This window comes from Microcebus murinus, chromosome 11 (genome assembly GCF_040939455.1).
Source record: "Microcebus murinus isolate Inina chromosome 11, M.murinus_Inina_mat1.0, whole genome shotgun sequence".
NCBI classification, from domain to species: domain Eukaryota; kingdom Metazoa; phylum Chordata; class Mammalia; order Primates; family Cheirogaleidae; genus Microcebus; species Microcebus murinus.
In genome coordinates, this window is record NC_134114.1 from 67,740,994 (window position 1) to 67,765,973 (window position 24,980).

Below are 24,980 nucleotides of genomic sequence, written 5' to 3' on the forward strand. Positions count from 1 at the left end.
TAGCTTATCATTTATAGTTCTTTTAAAAAACTTTTATTAGTGGTTTCCCTAGAGTTTACACTATACATTTATAGTTAATCCAAGTCCATTTGTAAATAATACTACACCACTTCACGGGTAGCGCAAGTATCTTATAATGACAAAATATTCCTAATTCCTCCTTTTCATGATTTGTATTATTGCTTTCATTCATTTTCACTTACAAATAAACGTACACAGTACATAAATATATTCATTATATATATATACTTAATCAAATACATTTTTCTACCATTTTGTTGAACAAACTGTTATGTGTTAAATCAATTGAAAATAAGAAAAGTAAAAGTTTTATTTTACCTTCACATTTCCTTCTCCAATGGTTTTCCTTACTTCATGTAGATCAAAGTTTTTCACCTATATCTTTTGTTCTTGAAGAAATTCTTTTAAGATTTCTTGAAATGCAGGTATACTGACAATAAATTATCTCAAGTTTTGCTTCTCTGAGCAAATCTATTTTTTCTTCACTTTTGAAAACTAATTTCACAGGTTATAAAATTTTAGGTTTGTCTTTTTTTCTCTTAATATTTTAAACATTTCACTCTACTTTCTTCTTGCTTATTGATTTCTGGGGACAAGTCTGCTGCAATTCTTATCTTTTCTCCTATATAGATAAGGTATATTTTCTTTCTGGTTCCTTTTAAGATTATTTTCTTTCTTTTGTTTGTTTGTTTGTTTGGTTTTTTTTGGAGTTAAACCATTTAAAATGTATTCAGTCTTTCAGTCACTTATTCAATGTATATCAAACATCTGCTATGTCTAAATTCTATATTAGCTTCTGTAATTAATAATTTTTATCACATTAAAATAATATTTATCTGTCATCTTATGGATGTAATTTTATCTTTTCATCAGCATTTTCTTTTTTAAAAAATTCAGGATATTATGGGGGTACAGAAATTTTGGTTACATGAAATGCATTTGCCTCACTCAAGCCAGGATCACAAGCGTCCTGTCTTCATTAGTTGTAGGTTTATTCACTCCACCCACCCTATCTCTCCAACCCCCTTACCTGACTGGCCACCAGTGGGTATTACTATCATGTGAGCACTTTACTGTTGATCAATTATTACCAGTTTGATGGGTGCATGTTTTTCCATACTTGTGATACCTCACTTAAAAGGATGGGCTCAATCTATCCAGGATAATACAAGAGGTGCTAGATCACCATTGTTTTGGTAGTTGAGTAGTATTCCATGATATACATATACCATATTTTATTAATCCACTCATATATTGATGGGTATTTGGGTTGTTTCCACATCTTTGCAATTATAAATTGTGCTGCTATCAATATTCAAGTGCAGATGTCTTTATTATAGAATGTCTTTTTTTCCTTTGGATAGATGCCTATTAGTTGGATTGCTGGATCAAATGGTATTTCTATTTTTAGCTATTTGAGATATCTCCAAATTATGTTCCACAGGGATTGTACATATTTGCAGTCTCACAAGCAGTGTAGGAGTGTTCCAGTCCCTCCGCATCCACACCAGCATTTGTTATTTTGGGACTCTTTGATAGAGGCCATTCCCGCTGGAGTCAGGTGATATCTTTTGTAGTTTTGATTTGCATTTCCCTGATGATTACAGATGCTGAGCACATTTTTATATGTTTACTGGCCATTATTCTGTCTTCTTTTGAAAAGTTTCTGTTTATATCTTTTGCCCATTTATTGATGGGGTTGTTTGACTTTTCTTGTTGATTTTCTTAAGTTCTATATAGATTCTTGTCATCAGCCTTTTATCAGATGTGTAGAAAGCAAATATTTTGTCCATTCTGTAGGTTGTCTATTTTCTCTAAGGACAGTCTCCTTGGCTGTGCAGAAGCTTTTTAATTTGATCAGGTCCCATTTATTTATTTTTGTAGCTGCTGTGATTGCTTTGGAGGTCTTCTTCATAAATTCTTTACCTTGGCTGATATCTAAAAGAGTCTTCCCCACATTTTCTTCCACAATTCTTAAGGTTTCACCCCTTAGGTTTAGGTCTGTTATCGAACATATGTTGATTTTTTTGAGAGATGAGAGATGGGAATCCAGTTTCAGTCTTCTGCATGTGGATATCCAGTTTTTCCAGCACCGCTTTTTGAATAGAGATTCTTTTCCTCAATGTATGCTGTTGTCTGCTTTGTCAAAGATTAAAAACCATTATGAGGATGGATTTCATATATGGGATCTCCGTCCTATTCCAAAAGTCTACATCTCTGTTCTTGTGCCAGTCCCATGTTGTTTTGGTTACTAAAGCCTTACAGTAAAGAATGAAGTCTGACAGACTGATGCCTTCCAATTTTTTCTTTTGGCTTAAGATTACTTTGGCTATATGAGGTCTTCTCTGGTTCCAGATGAAACATAGAATTATTTTTCTACATCTGTAAAGAATAATGGTGGGATTTTGATAGGGATTGAATTAATTCTGTAGATCACTTTAGGTAGAATGGACATCTTAACAAGATCGATTCTACCAATCCATGAGCATGGCATAGAATTCCATCTATGCACATTGTCTACATTTTCTTTTTTCAGTGTTTCATAGTTCTCCCTATAAATATCTCTCACCTCCTTCATTAAATATATTCCTAAATATTTAAATTTCTCTGATGCTATTATGAAAGGTGTTGCCTCTTTGATTTGATTTTCAGCTTAACTGTTATTGGTGTATATGAATACCACTGATTTGTGTGCATTAATTTTGTAGCCTGAGAGTTTACTGAATTCATTTATCAATTCCAGGAGTCACTTGGTTGAATCCTTGGGATATTATAGGTATAATAGCATATCATCAGCAAAGAGTGAGAGTTTGAATTCTTCTGCCCCCAATTCAGACACCGCAAATTCCCTTCTCTTGTCTGATTGCTCTGGCAAGGACTTCTAGCACTATGTTGAATAGAAGTGGAGATAGTGGACAAAGTTGTCTGGTTCCAGTTCTAAGAAGGAATGCTTTCAATTTTTCCTCATTCAATATGACATTGGCTGTAGGTTTGTCATATATGGCCTTAATGATTTTATGTAATGTCCCATCTATGCCTATTTTTTGAAGGTTTTTATCATAAAAATGTGCTGGATTTAATCAAATGTTTTTTCTGTGTCTATTGAGAGAATCATATGATCTTTGTTCTTGCTTTTATTTATGTGGTGAATTACATTTATAGATTTGCACATGTTCAACCAGCCTTGCATCCCTGGTATAATGCCTACCTGGTTGTGTTGAATTATTTTTTTTAATGTGCCATTGGCTTCAGTTTGCTAAAATTTTGTTGAGAATTTTTGCATCTATATTCATGAGGGATATTGGTTTGTAGTTTTCTTTTTTTGCTACACCCTTTCCTTGCTTTAGTATCAAGGTGATATTGGCTTTATAGAATGAGTTGGGGAGGATACCATCCTTCTCAGTGTTGTGGAATAATTTCTTCAGTATAGGTATGAGTTCTTCTTTGTATGTAAAATTTTGGTGTGAACCCATCAGGTCCATGACTTTTTTTTTTTTTTTTTTTGAAGATTTTTTATTGATGCTCAAATTTCTGTGCTTGACATTGGTTTGTTCAGGTGTTCTATTTCATCCTTATTAAGCTTAGGGAGATCGTGTGTTTCCAAGATTTTGTCCATTTTCTCCACATTTGTAGCTTTTGGGCATATAGATTTTTATACTGTTCAAAGACAATGTTTTGTGCTTCTATGATGTCTGTAGTGACCTCTCCTTTTTCTTTTCTGATTGTTTTTATTAAAGTCCTTTCCTTTCTAGTTCTTATCAATCTAGGCAAAGGGCCATCAATTTTATCTTTTCAGAAAAACAGCTTTTGGCTTTATTGATCTTCTGTATAGTTCTTTTGTTCTCAATTTTATTTACTTCTGCTCTAATCTTAGTTATTTTCTTTCTTCTGCTAGGGTTAAAGTTAATTTGCTCTTCCTTTTACACTTCATGGAGACAGTTTATTAGTTTGTTGATTTGTGAACTTTCTATCTTTTGGATGATAGCATTTAAAGCTATTAGTTTTCCTCTCAGGAATGCTTTTGCTGTATCTCACACATTTTGACAGCTTGTGACCCCATTATCATTTAATTCAAAGATTTCTTTGATCTCCATCTGAATCTCTTCCTTCACCCAGCAGTAATTTAGCAATAGATTATTTAATTTCCATGAGTTTGTGAAGCTGAGCATTTCTGTTGGAATTGATCTCTGGTTTTATACCACTATGGTCTGAGAAGTTACATGGTAAAATTTCTAGTTTTTAAAATTTGTCGAGGTCTGAAATATGGCCTAGGATGTGGTCAATTTTGGAGAAAGTTCCATGAGCTGATGGGAAGAATCTATATTCAGATTTATTTGAGTGGAATGTTCTGTAGATGTCTCTTAGAACCATTTGTTCTAGAGCTCTGTTCAAGCCTATTATTTCTTTGCTTATTTTTTGTTGCAGGATCTGTCCATTTCAAACAGTAGGATGTTGAAATACCCTGCTTCTATGGCATTACTGTTAATCATGCTATTTAGTTCATACAGGGTTTGCTTTATATATCTGCGTGCTCCTGTGTGGGCACTTAGATATTAAGAATTATTATTTCTTCTTGTTGGATTTTTCCTTTAACCATATATACTGACCATCTTTGTCTTTCTTTAATTTTCTGTTTTGATGCTGTCTAAAATCAGAATCACTAGCTCCACTCTCTTTTGGTGTCCATTTGCCTGAAAGTTTGTTTTCCAACCCTTGACCTTGAGTCTGAAAGTGTCTTTGTGGTTTAGATGCATTTCTTGGAGACAGCAGATAGTTGGCTTATAACGTTTTATCCACTCAGTCTATGTCTCTTCAAAAGATAATTCAAGCCATTGACATTTATTGCGAGGATTGATATTTGGATAGATTTATGTTCATATTGTTGGGTAGGTTTTTACTATTTTGTTTTTTCTCTCAAGCCATTGTGGAATTCAAATTCTGAGCTTTAACTCTTGAGTGTTTTTAACTTGGTGGGTGTCTATTGTGCTCTTCGGTGTGTAATCAGGTCTGAGTACTTCCTGCAGAGCAAGTCTGTTCTTCGCAAATTCTATCAGTGATTGCTTGTCTGGGACGGTCTTTATTTCTCTCTCTCATAGATGAAGATTAGTTTTGCTAGGTAAAGAATTCTAGGTTGGCCATTGTTCTGTTTAAGAAGATTTAAGAAGGGTCCCTAGTCCCTTCTGCTTGTAGGGTTTCATTTGAGAAATCTGTAGTTAGTCTGATAGGTTTTCCTTTGTAAGTTATCTGTTATTTTGATCTTACTGTGCAAAGGATTTCCTCTTTCATGTTTACTTTTGCAAGTCTGATAATTATGTGATGTGGTGTTTGTCTTTTTATGTTGAGTCTCCCAGGAGTTCTCTGTGTTTCTTATATCTCAATATCTAGGTTTCTGGCCAGGCCAAGTGTATTTTCCACCAGTATTCCAAAAATAGATTTTCCAGGCCTTGCGTATTTTCTTCTTCTTTCTCCAGGATGCCTATAATCTTATATTTAGTTTCTTTACATAATCCCACATTTCTGGTATGTTTTGCTCTTGTCTCTTGATTCTGTGTTCTTTTCTTCATCTGATTTGTTTAGCACATATGCATTATCTTCAAGCTCTGAGATTCTCTCCTCTGTGTGATCCATTCTATTTTTAAGCTTTTCCACTGTGTTTGGAATGAATGTCCTTGAATGCCTCCTTCAATTCCAAGATTTCTGTTTGGTTTTTTCAGAATATTCAAATTTCTTTAGAGAATTTTTCATTCATTTCTTTTTTTTTTTATTTTTTTTTATTTTTTTTTTTTTCTTCTTTTTTCTTTTTTTTTTTTTTTAATTATTTTTTTTATTTTGGTATATTATGGGGGTACAGATTTTAAGGTTTCAATAAATGCCCATTTCCCCCCCTCCCCCCAAAAGTCTGAGTCTCCATCATGACCATCCCCCAGATGGTGCACATCTCACTCACTATGTATGTATATACCCGCCCCCCTCCCCCCTCCCACCTGCCCAATACCCTATTACTGTAGCACCTATGTGTCCACTTAGGTGCTACTCAGTTAATACCAGTTTGCTGGAGAATATATCTGGTGCTTGTTTTTCCATTCTTGGGATACTTCACTTAGTAGTATGGGTTCCAGCTCTAACCAGGAAAATATGAGGTGTGCTATATCACCATTGTTTCTTAGAGCTGAATAGTACTCCATGGTGTACATATACCACATTTTATTAATCCATTCTTTGATTGATGGGCATTTGGGCTGTTTCCACAGCCTTGCAATTATGAATTGTGCTGCTATAAACATTCGAGTGCAGGTGTCTTTTTTGTAGAGTGTCACTGGATCATTTGGGTAGATGCCCAGCAATGGGATTGCTGGGTCAAATGGTAGATTCACTTGTATCGCTTTAAGGTATCTCCATATTGCTTTCCACAGAGGTTGAACTAGTTTGCAGTCCCACCAGCAGTGTAGGAGTGTTCCTCTCTCTCCGCAACCACGCCAGCATTTATTGTTTGGAGATTTTTTGATAAAGGCCATTCTCACTGGGGTTAAGTGATATCTCATTGTGGTTTTGATTTGCATTTCCCTGATGATTAGAGATGTTGAGCATTTCTTCATATGTTTGTTGGCCATTCTTCTGTCTTCTTTAGAAAAATTTCTGTTCAAGTCCTTTGCCCACTTTTTAATGGGGTTATTTGATTTTTTCTTCCTAATTTTCGTGAGTTCTAAGTATATTCTAGTTATCAGTCCCTTATCGGATGCATAGGATGCAAAAATTTTCTCCCATTCTGTAGGTTGTCTGTTTACTTTCATGACTATTTCTTTGGCTGTACATAAGCTTTGTAGTTTGATCATGTCCCATTTATTTATTTTTGTTGCTGCTGTGATTGCCTTTGGGGACTTCTTCATAAACTCTTTGCCCAGGCCGATGTCTAGGAGAGTGTTTCCAACTTTTTCCTCTAGAGTTCTAATAGTTTCATATCTTAGGTTTAAGTCTGTTATCCAGCGTGAGTTGGTTTTTGTGAGAGGTGAAAGGTGTGGGTCCTGTTTTAGCCTTCTACAGGTGGCTATCCAGTTTTCCCAGCACCATTTATTGAAGAGGGATTCTTTTCCCCAGCGTATGTTTTTGTCTGCTTTGTCAAAGATGAGATGGCTATATGAGGATGGTTTTATATCAGGATTCTCACATCTGTTCCACTGGTCAATATTCCTGTTTTTGTGCCAATACCATATTGTTTTAATTACTACAGCTTTGTAGTATAGTTTGATATCTGGCATATTAATGCCTCCCATTTTGTTTTTGTTGCCTAGAATTGCTCTTGATATTCGGGGTCTTCTTTGGTTCCATACGAAGCGTAAAATTATTTTTTCTATATCTGTGAAGAATGCTGATGGGATTTTAATAGGTATTGCATTGAATCTGTAGATCAGTTTGGGTAGTATAGACATTTTGATGATATTGAGTCTGCCGATCCACGAGCATGGTATGGATTTCCATCTGTTTACATCCTCTGCTATTTCCTTCCTCAGTGTTTCATAGTTCTCCCTGTAGAGGTCTTTTACCTCTTTGGTTAAATATATTCCTAGGTACTTTAATTTCTTTGTTGCTATTGTGAAGGGAATTGAGTCTTTGATTTGGTTCTCAATTAGATTGTTGTTGGCGTATATGAATGCCTCTGATTTCTGTGTATTGATTTTGTATCCTGAGACTTTACTAAATTCATTGATCAGTTCCAGGAGTTTCTTGGTTGAATCCTTGGGGTTTTCTAGATACAATATCATATCATCAGCAAACAGTGAAAGTTTGATCTCTTCTGCCCCTATTTGGATACCTTTGATTCCATTTTCCTGTCTGATTGCTGTAGCCAAGACTTCCAGCACTATGTTGAACAGAAGTGGAGATAGTGGGCAGCCTTGTCTGGTTCCAGTTCTAAGTGGGAATGATTTCAATCTTTCCCCATTCAGTATGATGTTGGCTATGGGTCTGTCATATATGGCTTGTATCATTTTTAGGTATGTCCCTTCTATGCCTATTTTCTTAAGTGTTCGTATCATGAAAGGGTGTTGAATTTTGTCAAAAGCTTTTTCTGCATCTATTGAAAGGATCATGTGGTCTTTGTTTTTGCTTCTGTTTATGTGGTGAATTGCATTTATAGATTTACGTATGTTGAACCATCCCTGCATCCCTGGGATGAAGCCCACTTGGTCGTGGTGAATTATTTTTTTGATAAGTGTCTGGATTCGGTTAGCTAAGATTTTGTTGAAAATTTTTGCATCTATATTCATTAGGGATATTGGTCTGTAGTTTTCTTTTTTTGTTGCATCCTTTCCTGGTTTTGGTATCAGAGTAATATTCGCTTCATAAAAGGTGTCGGGGAGGTTTCCGTTCTTCTCGATGTTGTGGAATAGTTTCTGCAAGATAGGTACTAGTTCTTCTTTGTAAGTATGGTAAAATTCAGGTGTGAAGCCATCTGGACCGGGACTTTTCATTTTAGGGAGATTTTTAATTGCTGTTTCTATTTCAGCTGTTGAGATTGGTCTGTTCAGGGAATCTATTTCTTCCTGGTTGAGCCTAGGGAGGCTGTGTGTTTCTAGAAATTTGTCCATTTCCTCCACATTTTCCAGTTTGTGTGCATAAAGATTTTTGTAGTATTCATAAATTGTATCTTGTATCTCTTTGGGATCAGTTGTGATATCTCCTTTTTTATTCCTGATGGAGCTTATTAGAGATTTCTCTTTTCTGCTTTTCGTTAGCTTAGCCAACGGCGTGTCAATCTTGTTTATTTTTTCAAAGAACCAACTTTTTGTTTTATTAATCTCCTGAATAGCTTTCCTGTTTTCAATTTCGTTTAGTTCTGATTTGATCTTGTTGATTTCACTTCTTCTGCTGGGTTTGGGGTTGGTCTGTTCTTCTTTTTCCAGCTCTTTGAGTCGTTTCATTAGATTGTCTATTTGTGATCTTCTTGCCTTTTGGTTATAGGCATTTATGGAGATAAACTTTCCTCTCAGAACTGCTTTAGCTGTGTCCCAGAGGAGTTGATAACTTGTCTCTCCATTGTCGTTTTCTTCATAGAAGTTTTTTATTTCCGTCTTGATTTCTTCATTTACGAAGTAATCATTTAGTAGGAGGTTGTTTAATTTCCACGTTTTTGTGTAGAAATGTGAGTTTCTGTTAGGGTTGATTTCTAGTTTTATTCCACTGTGATCTGAGAAGGTACATGCTATGATTTCTATTTTTTTAAATTTCTTGAGATTTTCTTTGTGTCCTAGGATATGGTCAATCTTAGAGAATGTCCCGTGAGCTGATGAGAAGAACGTATATTCAGTGGATTTTGGGTAGAATGTTCTGTAGATGTCTGTCAGACCCAATTGTTCTAGAGTTTTGTTTAAGTCCATTATTTCTTTAGTAATTTTCTGTTTGGAGGATCTGTCTCGTGCCGTCAGTGGGGTGTTGAAATCCCCGGCGATTATGGAGTTGCTATTAATCCATTTGCTTAGCTCCAGTAAGGTTTGCTTTATGAATCTGGGTGCACCTAAGTTGGGTGCATATATATTTAAAATTGTTATCTCTTCTTGTTGGACTGTGCCCTTCACCATTATATAATGACCCTCTTTGTCTTTTACTACTTTTGTTGGTTTAAAAACTAAATCGTCTGAAATTAGAACTGCCACACCAGCCTTCTTTTGGCTTCTATTTGCTTGGAATATTGATCTCCACCCTTTTATTTTTAGTCTATGTGCATCCTTGCAGGTTAAATGTGTTTCCTGAAGACAGCATATACTTGGCCTGTATTTTCTTATCCATTCAGCCAGCCTATGTCTCTTGAGTGGAGAGTTTAAGCCATTCACATTTATTGAGAGAACTGATAGGTAAGGTATATTACTGATCATTCTGTTGGGTTGGATGTTGTTGCTATGATTTCTGTCTTGAGCCATTGTAATATCTGGCCTTTAATATCTTTGGGTTTTGGTTGTTTTTATATCCGTGGATTATTATTATGATGTTCCGTGCATAACGCTGTTTTAAGTACTTCTTGTAGGGCTGGTCTTGTCTTGGTGAATTCTCTGAGCCTTTGCTTGTCTGAGAATGTTTTTATTTCTCCTTCATATATGAAGCTTAGTTTTGCAGGGAATAATATTCTAGGCTGGGCATTGTTTTGTTTCAAAAGAGTGAGAATGGGGCCCCAGTCTCTCCTTGCTTGTAAAGTCTCATTAGAGAAGTCTGATGTTATTCGAATTGGCTTTCCCTTGTATGTCACTTGCTTCTTTTGTCTTACAGCTCTTAGAAGGGCCTCTTTAGTTGATACTTTGGTCAGTCTGATGACTGCATGACGTGACGTCTTCCTGTTTGCATTGTATCTCCCAGGGGTCCTCTGGGCTTCTTGAACTTGTATATCGAGATTTTGAGCAAGGCCTGGGAAATTTTCCTCTATTATATCTTCAAAAAGCTTGTCCAGCCCTTGAGTGTTGTCTTCCTCCCCTTCGGCTAAACCTATGACCCTCACGTTAGGTTTTTTCACATAATCCCACAGCTCTTGTAGACTTTGCTCTTTTCTCTTGTTTCTCTGCTCTATTTCTGTGACTGATTTATTTAATTGGAGGGTGTTATCTTCAAGCTCTGAGATTCTTTCTTCTGCTTCATCTACCCTGTTCTTGAGACTTTCCACTGTATTTTGTAGTTCCTTGAATTGATTCTTCATTTCCAGGAGTTCGGTTACACTTTTCTTCAATGTGTCTATTTCTTTTCTCATATCCTGGAGACTTTTTGTGGTTTCTTGGTGTTGGTTGTTGAGTTGTTGTTGCAGCTGGGTGAGTGTTCTTATGTTCCACATACAAATTCCTCTTCTGTCATATTGGTTGCCTGATTTTGGTCGGTGTCCGTTTCTAGGGGGCTGGTGCTCCTCTTTGGCGGTGTGTTTTCCGTTTGGTTCTTCATATTTCCTGAGTTTTTTCGCTGATTTCTTCCCATGTCGATCAGTTGTTGTTTCTTTCCTTAGGTTATTGTTTGGGTATTCACACACCTTGTTTAGTTTCCGAGGCGTTAGGTGGTGCCTGTGGGTGAAATTGGACCACTCCCTGTATATTGAGTCAGTGGGTGCCGTGGAAAGGCTGTGCAAGATGCCGTCCCTGTCAGTAGGTGGCGTTTGCTTGGAGGAACAGGCTATGGTGTTGATTTTGAGTCCTATTATCAGCTCTCGTTCTGGGCGGAGCTGGGTTGGGTAAGCCTGCCCTCAGGCCGTTAGCAGGGGTCAAAGTTCTGTTCTCTGCTGTCAGGGCGGGGCTGGAATGGTCCCGCTCAGCCAGAAAGTCTGGGTGTGGGGGTGGGGCTGTCTGAGACCCACAGTCTGCAGCAGGCCTCGCTTCTTACCCCCCTCCCCAACTCCGCAGCTACTCCTGGGCCTCTGCCAGCAGGCCAGACCACAAGCCACCAGACCTCCCCGGACTGTGATGCCGGCGGGGAGGTTCCCTGCACAGGAACGCCACCTGGGTTGGGCGCAAGGCCTCCTCCTGGGAGGAGGGTTGCCCTCTAGGACGCCGATCCGCCCCTGGAGGCACACAGACCTCAGTAGGCTGTTCACGTATAATCCTTCTGTGCCCCGGGCAATGCTAGCCCTCGGTGCAGGGGATCTGGTCTGCAGGTCCGACCTCTGGGTCCCAGAGTTCAAACTGTATTCCCACCAGGGAGAGGATTTCCGGTCCTAATTCACCCACAGGGAGCCCAAGCTGGGTCTATGTCTCTCAGCCTCTGAGTCGCACCGTTTTCCTGGGAACACGGTGCCAGCAGCACCTGGGAGGGCGGGCGGGGTCCCAAACGGGAAGGTCCCGTTCCCTGGAGGTGCCTCCGGCTGGTGGCTGTATTGTCTCTCTGGGCAGCCGCGGGTAGGGTCGGTGGAGGGGGGGAGGAGGCAATATGGCGCCTGCCGCGCGGCTCTCCGTGCACACGGAGGTGCCCGGAGGAAGTTGGGAACCTGGTGCCACGTCTGCTACAGGCTCACCGTTGGCAGGTGGCGGCAGTCTCTGGGCTGATGTCCGCAGGTCTCTCCACCCGCTGGGGAGCCCACCAGCAGTCCCGAATGCAGGGGAGGGGAAACAGCAGATCCACCTACCCTTGCCGCTGGTCTCCGGGCTGCTCCGGTGGTCTCAGCCTGCAGTTCTCTCATTCATTTCTTGTATTGTTCTTGTGGTTTCTTTGTGTTGGGTTTCTATTTTCTCTTCAATTCCATTGAGTTTCCTTATAATCCATAATCTGAATTCTTCCTCCATCAATGTAACAACTTCATTTAAACTAGTATCCAATTTTGAGGGTTTCATGATTTCTTTTGGGGGTGGCTTTTCTCTCTGCTCTTTCATATTCCCTGTGTTCTTTCTCTGGTTCTTTCTATCAAGGTAATTGATTGAGAACTGGGAGTGCTAGGACTGGTTTGTGCCTTTAACTTCAAGCCCCCAAGGTACATTCCTTAATAGTGTTGGGAGGTGGCACACTGGTTTTATATTGTCTTAGAGGTATTTTGACAAGTTGAGTTACCTCTGACCTGTTGTTTTCACCTCTTGCCCAGCAGAAATTAGTGAGTTTTGTCCACCAGTTTAAGCTTCTATGTTGTGAACCACACCTGTGTGTAGAACTCCATTACCCTCTAATAGCTTGAGATGGAGGGCACTGTGTTGAGCTGTGGGGTTAGCCTGTCTGTCATTGTTTGTAGATTATGTGGAGGAGCTAATTATTGAGGTAATCTGATGCCTCTGTGTGTGTTTCTGGTTCCCAAGTGAGGAATACTAATGCCCCAACCTTTAGGAAGGATTTTGCCACTCCTGAGGGTTATTTGGACTATATTTTCCCTTAAAGAGGTGGTAGGAGCAAGGCAGATTGCAGCTGATGCCTACCAGCCTGGATGTGTGTGCTTCTATGGTTGCTTGATCTGCCGTTATGGGCAACCACTAATATTGATTCATGGTTCTTCCACCACACTTGAGAGCCTGCTCCTGATGGAAGGGGTTACTTGGTGCACCTGCTATGGTTTCTGGCCAGCATTTTCCTTCCTGGACCTCAAACTCCACTGGTGGCAGCTGACTGGATGCAGAGATCAGGCTTGAGTTATGACCCTACTGGATGACTTTAGCCAGTCTGACTGGCCGAGTCACTGGGCTGTCAATAATTGATCTGTACCAAGGCCCCATAGATTCACACCAGTTGCACAAAGAGAGTGGCTTTTCTTGCTTCTCCCTACATCCGGGGGTGGAGCCTACCACTTTTTGGCAAAAATCACTGCTCCCAAAGAGGGATGATGACCTAGTCTGCACAGTGCCCCGGGCTTGTGAATCCCACAGATACCAGCCTCCCATGATTGGGGAAGCACTCAAAATTCACCCATCCAAATGGGCCCAGCTAGTTGCCAACAGGTCTCAGAAGTGCAGAGCCTGTCAAGAGAGTCCATGGGCTATAGGAAGGCTATAGGAAGCCAGAAGCTATAGTGCTTGCACCACAGTGTCTGGGTTGTGGAGCCCCAAAATAGTGACTACAGGCCTGTAGAGTGCTAGCACTGGGGGCAACTGTTCAGGAGTTGGTGGATGCTGGATTGGGGAAGCTGAGCCAACAAGATGCCCACTGTCTCTTTGTGTCACCCTCCTGCAATCTCGCACCTGTCTGGCAGGAGGTCTTGCACTTCCTGACCCGCCCTGAACCAGCCTAATCTCCCACAGCAGTTTCCAGGATAGAGTTCTCTTTCTCAGTGTTCACCTCCATTGTTCTGGTCCAGCTGACTGCCAGAGGTGAGGTATCTGTCTCCTAACTCCCTCCAGTGGTAGCTCAGACCAGTCTCTCACCCTCCCAGTGCAGTCCTAGCATAGAGCTCCAGGGAGTTCTAGATGCTTCCCACTATTGTCCTCTCCATACAGCCCAATGTCTCCTGCTCTGATATTGTACCAACTTCATGTAGGCCCCTGTCTCAGTGGGTGTGGAGGTCAGTGGGGAAGCAGGATATTCTTCTGTGGGTCAGATCCCACTGCACTTGGTGGCCAGGCTGGCACAGACATCCCATGCTCTATTCTCTACTGTTTATCTCACACTCTCCAGACTTCAGGATCCTATCCCCCATTCACCATTTTTTTCCTTGTGTTGTGTGTCTCACACTGTTTCTCTGCAGTTTCAAAACATTGTCCTTGCAGGAGAGTGATCCACTTGTGCATAGCAGACCAAGTTCTTCACCTCTTTCTCTGGGAGGAGGGAGCCAGGAGATCACCTTTAGTCTGCCATTTTTCCTTCTCATCCAGTATTTTCTATGCTAATCCATTTTTTTACACACTCATCAGAGTCAACTTTGTAAAGGTAAAATTTTCTTGTATGATAAAGTTCATATCTTCTTTATTCTTGATTTTCTGAAGTTTGAATATGGTATGTATATCTGGGTATAGTTTTATAGTATAGTCCCTAAGTAGTATAGTATAGTCCAATAGTCCCTATGAGGGACTATCTTGCTTAGTGTTATCCAGGCTTCCTAAATCTGTGGTTTATGTCTGATATTAACTTGGGGTTAATTTTCAGTCATTATGCTTCAAATACTGCTTCTCTTCCTTTTCTTTGTCTCTTTCTTCTTTTCCTGGTATTCCAGTTTCCTATGTGTTAAACCTTTTATAGTTGTCCCACAGTTCTTGGATATTTTGGAGAATTTTTTTCTGCCTTTTTTCTCTTTGCTTTTCTATTTTAGAAAGTTCTATTGTTATATCCTCAAACTCAGATTCTTTCCTCAGCCATGTTCAATGCACTTATGAACCCATTAAAGGCATTTTTCATATCTGTTATATATTTTTTTATGTTTAGCATCGCTCTGTTCATATTATCTATATATTCTTTTTTGTTAAGACCAAGTCTCACTTGGTTGTCCAGGCTAGAGTGCTGTGGTGTCAGCCTAGCTCACAGCAACCTCAAACTCCCGAGCTCAAACAATCCTTCTGCCTCAGCCTCCTGAGTAGCTACAGGCATGCACCACCATGACTACAGGCATGCACCACCATGCCTGGCTAATTTTTTTTCTATATATTTTTAGCTGTCCAAGTAATTTCTTTCTATTTTTAGTAGAGACGGGGTCTTGCTCTTGCTCAGGCTGGTCTCTAACTCCTGAGCTCAAACGATCCACCCACCTCAGCCTCCCAGAGTGCTAGGATTACAGGTATGAGCCACCGCACCCAGCCTTATCTATATATTCTTGCATGCTGTCCACCTTTTTCGTTAGAGCCCTTTGTATATTAATCATAGTTGACATTCTATGTCTGGCAATTTCAACATCTGTGCCATATGTGTTCTGTTGCTTGTTCAGTCTCCTCAAACTATGTTTTTTTTATCTTTTAGTGTACCAAAATATATTTTAAATCTAAACATGATGTACTGGTTGAAAGAATCTCTGATAAACAGCCCTATAGTGGTGTGGTGGTAAGATGTGGGGGAAAGGAATGCATTCTATAGTCATATGATTACATCTCTCTATTTTGGTGAACCTGTGTCTCTGGACTGGGAACTTCATCAATGCTTCTCAGGGTTTTTTTATTTCCTCCCTTCAGTGGGACAGGATGCCTAGAAGAGGCTTTAATTGGATATTTTCCTTCCTCCACATGGAGGTCCAGAGCCTGTTGGAATTTGGCATTTTCCTTCCTCCAGGTAGGTTAGGGCCTGATACAACTCTAGTAGATTAGGATCTGGTAAAAATAGTTTCTCCTGAGAGCAGGTCTTATTAAAAACAGAATGCCATGGCATATTTCAAAATGGTTACTTTTGCCCTCTCTTTGCCTTGAGGGAATTTTTCTCAGATATTCACTCTAAGGACCCAAAAGAGTTCCTGGTAGTAAAACTCACAAAAGTGTGAGGGCCTCCCTATGACTGGGTTCCCCTAGAGTTTTTAACTCTCAAGTGTTGTCCACACTGAGCCTCCCGCATTTCATCAATTACAGTTTATATTCTCCTAACCTGGCACTGATTCCCTGAGAGGCTTCTGCTCTGATAAGATGTGATTCTCTGTACTTGCCTGCCATTCCAGGCAAATACAGAGAATTACAGATCCAGGTTTTCCCTGTGATCTTACTTCTCTGAAAGATCTAGGAAGATTGTTGGTTTTTTCGATTTGTTTAGCTATTAACTGGTTGTTAGGATTCAGTGGTGACTTCTGAGCTCTTTACATGCTGGGCCAGAAAGCAGAAGTCTTCAAACTAAACTATTTAATGAAACAAAAGATATCATTAATTAATTAATGCATTAATGTATGAACCAAATGTCCTACATTTTAAGTTTGTGTAGGTGAATATGATTAAGAAATATACTTCCTAAATTATACCCTCCCCAGTATCTATTCCAAGTAGATTTTTTTTTTTATCTGAATTGTGACTGATTTCATTCTCTCCCTGAAAAATGCTTCTAAATTTTGAGGGGATAGCCATTTCAATTGGAAACCTAAGGACACAAAAGACTCTTCAAAGTTTCTTGAGTATCTTCAGCTATCTAATTATACACAGTGCACAACTTCCAGGTTTATTCCTTACTAGTTTGTCCAAACAAATCTCAGATTTTTAAGAATATACAGTATAAGCTTTGAAATTGTATCTATTCATATACTCTCATGTTAATCAACCCATATCAAGTACAATAATCAGGAAGAGAATACTAGAGTTGAAGTAAATAAGATTTAAATACAGTTGGAAACAGCCAATATTCACTTCATTTATTTTTATTACAGGAAAATCATTTTTGCCTCATTGTTTTCTATATAGCTTATGGAGTATTTGTCAGAATCACCTCACAGTGAACAAAACAAAATTTTCCTTCTTTTATTTTCAGTAAGTTGTCATTGCTAGTCTTTCCAGTCAAATTTCCTAAATCCTGCTAGGTGAAGGTTTTTGGCTTTTTATTTCTTCCCAAACTTTCAAAGATAGTAGTTATATATTTAGAATACTGCTTAGGAGTCAGGAAGTAACAATAACATATATTTTACATTATTCTCATTATTTTACTATCTCCATTTTTTTATTGCTTTGACTTTTTGTCTTGGTTGTCTGAAAAGAAAAAGACAAACAACTTTGTCACGGCATCATTAATATTTTGTGCATTGATTTTCAGTTCAACAAACATTTCTCCTACATAGTGATATGTTTTCAAGAAAGTCTCAGTGATTCTGACTTATATCTGAGTCAATCAAACTAATTAAATTGAAAGTTATAGAAGTCAACATACTATGGGATTCTTTCTTTTTCCCTCTGCATCTGAAACTTACTGCAAAGATGACTATTTGTATTTCCAAACCCAGTGAAATTTTAACTTGTGTTCCTAGATTAATATTATGAAGCTTCTTTGCCAAATGCAACTGCTTTTCTTTGTTGGTCAGTGCTCCACCATTTAAATGTGGTTTGGCATCAGTAATAAGATAAATTTGAGATTCCCTGTAAATGTTAATTTGTAAGAAATACAGAAAAAAAGAGGTTACCTATCATCAGGAAGTTAGACTATCTTTCTCTTCTTCCCTCTAACAGATTTTAATTCTAATAGTTAAGACATAGCAGAGAACAAACTCTTTAGTCTTAAAATTCTAAACTTTATCACATTTATTACTCATGAGATAAAGATACTATTAAGCAGAAAATATATTTATTCAAGTTAAAATCTTTTACAAAATTAAATTTATATAATGTGATTAGTTTTATATATAAGTACTATGGAATCATCCCTTTGTTTTTGTTTTCCTTCTTATCAATATTATAAAAATGATCCCTACTAACAGTCCCATCCACATTTGATATTTATTTATTAATTTTTATTTCTTTTTATTTTTTTCCAGCATATTGTGGGGGTACAAATGTTAAGATTACATATATTGTCCTTGTCTCTGCCTCCTGGAGTCAGAGCTTCCATTGTGTCTATTCCTCCAGTTGGTGCCCATCACGTTCATTATGTATGAATATACCCATTCCTTTGCCTAGGGCTCAGTGTCTGGGTGGGGGAGGATGACTATTCACTGCTAATGGATATGTTTTTTTTGAAGGAGTAGGTGGTGATGAAAACATGCTGAAATTAGATAGTGGTGATTTATATGAAACTCTGTGAATATATTAAAAACCTCTGAATTGTCTACTTTTAATGATTGATTTTTTAAAATTTTTTATTTAAGCATATTACGGGGGTACAAATGTTAAGGTTACTCATAATGCCCTTTCCCCCCTCCCCCTGGAGTCAGAGCTTCAATTGTGACCATCCCCCAGACAGTGTACATCTCATTCATTATGTATGTATATACCTGTCCCCTCCACCCCCTCCCACCTGCCCAACACCTGATAAATGTTATTCTTATATATCCATGTCCACTTAGATGCTGATCAGTTAATACCAATTTGCTGGTGAGTACATGTGGTGCTTGTTTTTCCATTATTTGGATACTTCACTTAGTAGAATGGGTTCCAGCTCTATTCAGGAAAGTACAAGAGGTGCTATATCACCATTGTTTCTCAGAGCTGAATAGTACTCCATGGTATACATATACAACATCTTATTAATCCACTCATGTATTGATGGGTGCTTTGGTTGTTTTCACATCTTTGCAATTGTGAATGGTGCTGCTATAAACATTCCAGTGCAGGTGTCTTAAATTAGAGTTAAAATTTTGGCTTTTTCCACCTTTATTTTTTTGTGTATCTATATCATTCAAAGATTTATTTAAAATTAGCATGCCTTAATTTATTTATACTTCATCTCTTTTCAAGATCTGTTTGTTGTTATGTTTAGATTTCTGTAACTACTGAAAAAGTAAACCAAATAATCTACTGATTAAAAGTGAGTATTTACAAAGTGTTCATGTTATTTAGGAAATAAGGCTTTTTTTCTCCTTTTTCTTGTATGGGAAAAAGTTTCTAATTTAATTCATCTGGGCTTTTTAAGTGATTATATAGAGATGGTACAAAAACATCTTTGGTAGAGGCACCTGTCTACAAGTTAGAAGAAGAGGTTTTCATAGAAAAAGTGACGGCAGAAAGATAACAAGTGATGTTCACAGGGAGGAGGCATATATACAGAGATATCTTTTTTCATCTCAGACTTCTTTTCTGTATAATTCTCAGTTGGTGGCAATATACAATGTAGCAACAGCACATTCTTCAAAGCTTGAGAAAATGCTACTTCTTGATCCATCTTACATTGCAATTGAATTAGTGGAATCTCATATGGAGACTTATTCCCAAATTTTCTATGTAATGAAAATCATTTTTTTTCCTCTAAAATTTTCCCAAAATACTGGGAAGGTATTTTTATGAACTTGTTTAATAGGTTTTCTATATCTACACAGTTTTCATGTTTTCTATTTGATCCCCAAATTAATATGTTCTAATGAATGACCATGCACTAGAAGCACTTTTTGATTTAATGAGACTGGCCTCTTCTTAAAATTATAGATTTTGAGTCTAGATAATACCACATAGTTTCAAGTACCTTCAACAAGTGTTTCTAAGGTACTAAGACACAACTTTCAAATGTAGTTTAACCTGGATTAAAACTCTTCTTGTGAACAAGTTTTCTAAAGACAAATTCAATATTTGAGATTTATTTACTGATTTATTCTAAAACTATATTATTTCTGTTTACCTAATGTTTATATTCAGTGACTTATAATTCCAATTCTGTAGCTGTATAAGACATTATGCCAAAATTTAGTGGTACAAGCCATCTATATTTTCTGACTATGTGTTCTATGGGTCAAAAAATAAGAAAGGGTATAGAAGTTAGAGCTTATCTCTGCTTCACAATGTCTTGAGCCTCACCTGAAAGACTCAAAGACTGAGTATTAAAATCATCTGAAGATCTATTTACTCACAAATCTGGTGATTGGTACTGACTGTTAACTGGGGCCTCTGTTAGGATAGGCACAAGATGGCTGTTTCATATCCAAGCATCCCTCCATTGGCCAAGTAGAAATCAAATGGAAAGAGAAAACAGAAAGGAGAAATTTTTGTGTCACAGAATCCAAAAATGTATTACATGGATACTCTAGCTAAAAGAGAATCTGGAGAAGCAAGTATTATTTTACTGGGCATAGAGATGTTCCAAATAAAATTGTGGTTTTACTAAAGCATATTAGAATGTACATTATGCAGGCAGCTATTCATATCTGCCACTCTTGGTATTCTCTAAACCTGCCTTAAAAATATTTTAAAGCTTTGAATCTTGCTTTTCTATACAATTGTATCTGGTGCAAAGCTTCTAACTCAATTCCAGCTTTCTAGGGCTAAAGATAATTATATTCTAGTCTGAACCATACTTGAAATGAGTTGTTTATGATTCTGTCTGCATTTATCCCATCCTTGTGAAAAATTTAATTTCAACGTTATGGTCCCAATTCTCTTTATTTCATGGATTTGCAATCACTAAGATAGAGACAAAAACTGGAAAAGAATTGGTATCTGTGTTTCCTTAATTGCATCTCATAATCAAGCACAATATTTGATCTACTAGTTAATTAATGATGATAGACAGGTTGAAGTATTATCTATAGTCACATCTTAAAAAATGAAGAGTTTTTGTGATTATCTAGTATAGTTCATTTCTTATTAACTTTCTAAAAAGTAAACATGCTAACTTTCTCTTACAAATATATGTCAAATTAGCAGTTAACACTAATGCAAAGCACAAAAACCGACTTACTGAATGGAAACTGATCTAATGGGCATAATAACTAGTTATGGTTTACCAGTTCACTTCCTCAAACATTCATCTTCTGCTTTGATTTTTAATTTAATTGCGTTTGCTTTCAATTTCCTAGAAGAAAATATATAACAGTATATTGGTTTTAAAATCTCCTATTCTAATAATGAATGTGGAAAGTATTGCAATAGAGTGTTAATAATGGTTAATTGTAACCTTTTTAAAATTTAGTAACCTAGATTAGTAAATCACTCTTCAGTTTATCAAAATTTGTACATTTTAATACCAAAGTAATCTATTATCAATAGAATATAATTTCTAAGTCCTTAAATACTTTAAATTGATTTCTTCCTTTTTACATGAACACTGTTATGTATAATGAACTAGATCACTGACCAGCGTTGTGGTCTGGAGCCAAACCAAAGTTAAATGGCAGGGATCATATCCGTGAATTTAGGGTTTTAATACTAAAAACAATCACAGTTTCTCTGTGATGCATTCCTTGTTCATTTTTCTCTGTGGCCATCATCTCTTCCTTTTGAAAGATTTCCTTGTCCATTGTACTTCTGGGCTACATCTTCAAGTGGGAGATCAAGAACATGTACTCTTTGGGGAAGAACAGCTTCCTCAAACTGTTCCTAGCCTTAGAAGTGTGGAGGACCAATGCATGTATTAAGTCTGGACAGTGCTAGTCCAGTCATATGGTTTTTTGGCTATTAAGCTCTTTCAAAAACTTAGCAGCCTTCTTATTTAATAAATATTGACCCTTAAGAGATATTTCTTCTAAGTTGTTCTAGTCAATAAAAAGAATTACTATTTACCATATCTATAATTTTATCTTTACTCTGAGTCTCCCTAATTTTTGCAAGTTTTAGTAGTAGGCATAAAAGTCATGTTTTTATTCTTCTCTTTGTTGGAAACCTGAGTTTTAATTACCTTTGCCACTTAAAATGCTTTCTAAATTTCATTTATGATCTTAGAGTAGTTGGTTTGCCACACATTGCATATTACAAAATTTCTTGAATCTCTTCATTTTCTTTGATTTTAACCTGAAAACTAGTCAATTATTATCTGAGCTTAACAACTTTTTTTTTTTTTTTTTTTTTTTTTTTTTAGTAATACTCTCTGTTGAAAGAAGATAACAGCAATCAATTCAGATAACATTCGATTTTCCAAACTCTTTTCCTAGGACTACAAATTTATAAAATTCATGAGCTAGCTTTCAAATCATTTTTTGTCACTACAAGCAGTAGACTCATCAGCATTGTTCTAGATTACAATAATTTATGTCTTCCCCAGCCTATTAGTAAAGTGAAGCCATATATATTAGTTTCATTTTTCAGAAGCTCCCAACTTCTGTGCTGATAATTTCTGTATTACACAAGAGTCTGAAGTATGTCCTAATAGCAAACCACCCTAAAATTTCAATGACATAACAAAAATCTATTTCCTGTTTCTTCAGAGTTTACTGACGGCCTCTATGAGTTCCCTAGGAAACTATTTTACCTGCAACAACTAAGCAATCCAGGATGACTAGTCCCCGCCATTCTGCCATTCTGCTATTGGGAACATGTAGCCTCAAAGGCTGTCATGAGAAGGAAAGACAGAGCTGAAGAGTCTCACTCAGCAATTAAATGCTTCTACCCATAGCTGATGCACATGACTGTTCCTCTCATTGCCCATTGGCCACAACTGATCCCTTGTCACATGGCTCAAACTGTCTGTAAGAAACAAGGGAGTGTAATCCTCTCTTTCTCCACAAGGGAGATGAATCAAATTTGAACTGGCACTAGAAATCTGTCCCACACTCTCCTGCCCTGTTCTACCTCTTAACCTACGAAAGTGAAATCAGTTTTCTTTGGAAAGCAGGGGCAGAGGTAACACTGTATGTTCTTCTCATATTAATTAAATTAAAATCAAATACAGTCAATTATATATATGGCTCTTGACTGTAGCAATTAAAATTTTTTTTAAAATTATTAGTTGCTATCAATTAGCCTATTGAGGTCTAGATAAAGTAGACCTGAAACCTTGTGCCTAAGGCTCCAAACTGTACTTCAGTAGAATTTCTTTATGAATTTATTTTTTGTTCAATTTTTACATACATTTTCTACTTTTGTACTCAATTGAACATTATATGGGGGATACAGTGGGCTTTTATTGCAGCAGTACAAACCTTAATTTGAACGTTAGTCATCTCTATAAAAAATGTTCTCTTTTAACCAGCAATTCTTTGGTCTACTCATTTTTCTGTTCCCTCTCCTCTAGCCATCATTCTGTTACATTGTTTCCTATTACTGTTCTTCTTTTGGGGAGCAAAAACATTCTTTCTATGTCTTTTATTTTCTTGTTCAGTACAATTAGCTTCTGCAGCACCTAACTCCCAATTTGAGTTAAAACCATATTATTTCTCATTCTCTGGGAGTAGGAGTAGCGTTTCACTATTTGATTTATACAGAGTAAAGACACATTTCTTCTGAATTTGACATTCTGCCCTCAGCAACATGGTTACTATCTTCCACTTAGGTACTAAGGAAGACATCACATAGACTTGGCTTTCAGAAGTAACAGTGTTTCAATAAAGCATCCATTAGAAAGCTTGTAGGAGAAGGGATTGCATTTTATTAACTCAAAAATTTCTGCTCAGAAAAAAATTTAAATATGTTATTGATAAATATATAGGATATTACTAATAAATGCACAAGATTTATAAATAAACTATGATAAAATTTAATGGCATGTAATAGAATGAATCTTTAGAGTTTATAAATGCCCAATTTATTCTATCAGAACAGTTAAAAATTAAGACTTTGTATTTCAAAGGCAAAATTAATTTCCTAATTGCAAAGGGAGTAATGTTTAATAGAAAATAATTTTATAATTTTCAATATGTATTTATTTTTAAAGGAAGGCCACCTTACTTTCAAGATCATTCTATATTTGATCCAATGTAACACATCTTAAAATATATTCAATTCACAATTCTAAAGAAGCAATATATTCCTTTCATGTGACTTCTTAAGAAAAAAAAATAGATTACATGCTTACATATAAAAGGAAGCAAAATCTTAATAAAATACATCTCTAGGTTCATTGCGAATCAACCTTTATCACCTATTATTCACCCTATTAAAAATGGAAAAGGCAAGATGACAGGCATGTCAAGATGAATTCCTCAAAAAGATAACATGTCAATGCTGAAATAGAAAATACCATGGAAATGCTAAATTACAAAAAGTGCATCTTTATTCTTTCCTTTATACAGAGATTTTAGGCAATGAAAGGTAATGAGCAAATTTTCAGAAACTTGGAACAGCAATCCAGTGATTAGTTATGAGTACCATTTTTCCCTTGCACAACAATCTGCCTATGAGATTGGGATGAGTTGATATAGACAGATTTAATGAGGAGGTTATAAAAACTTTGAAAATTGTACAATATATAACTAATAATTATACATTAAAACATTTTAGTAGTTATATGGATTTTTTTTGTTTTCTTTTTCTTTTTTTTTTTTAAAAAAACATGGCTTTTTGTTTTCATTATGTCATTATACATTTAACACCATAGAGTGTCTCTTTTGTGTTCTTTAAATAAAATCTAAGATTGCTCTATTTCCATGTAAGTGCTTAATAAACATCATAACAGCAATTTATGACATGATTATGGGTGGATGTAAATGAGGCTTAAGGAGTTTAGGGGAGTGGATTAGGAATAAAACATAAAAATGTATGAAAAATACTCAAAGAAGATTATTTTTGTTAGTGTCTGAAGGAGGACAAGAATGATATCCAAACAATATATACTACAATGTGAGATGTTACATTTCATAAAGTTACTTCCTAATGGCCTTTTCTCCAAGAAGCCTCCTGAGTCCTTATTGCCTGAAGTGTCTGACCATCAGTAAAATGACCTGCAATAACTCCTACTGTCTTAAGATCTTGCGATGGATGTGAAATTAATTGATATAGACAGTACTTCAGGTAGGTAATTAAATATGACCAAGAATTGGTATTATGATCTAGATCATGTTAGGAAATGTAACATAAAAATGATCCTCATTTTAGCCCAAAATGCTAATCTATAATTAATTTTAATTCATATTTCCTGGTAATTTTGTTAAAAGAAATAATTATATTCTTATAGGTTTTTAAATATTTTAATATGCCTAAAGTAGGTCACCATTAATCAAGAAACCTTAAAATGCATATGTGGATTGAGAATAATAAACATACCTTAAGATATTTTATATCTGTAGATTCATGCAATATAACAAGTGAATCCTAGATCTGTTTTAAATAAAAAAGGTTTATTGTATT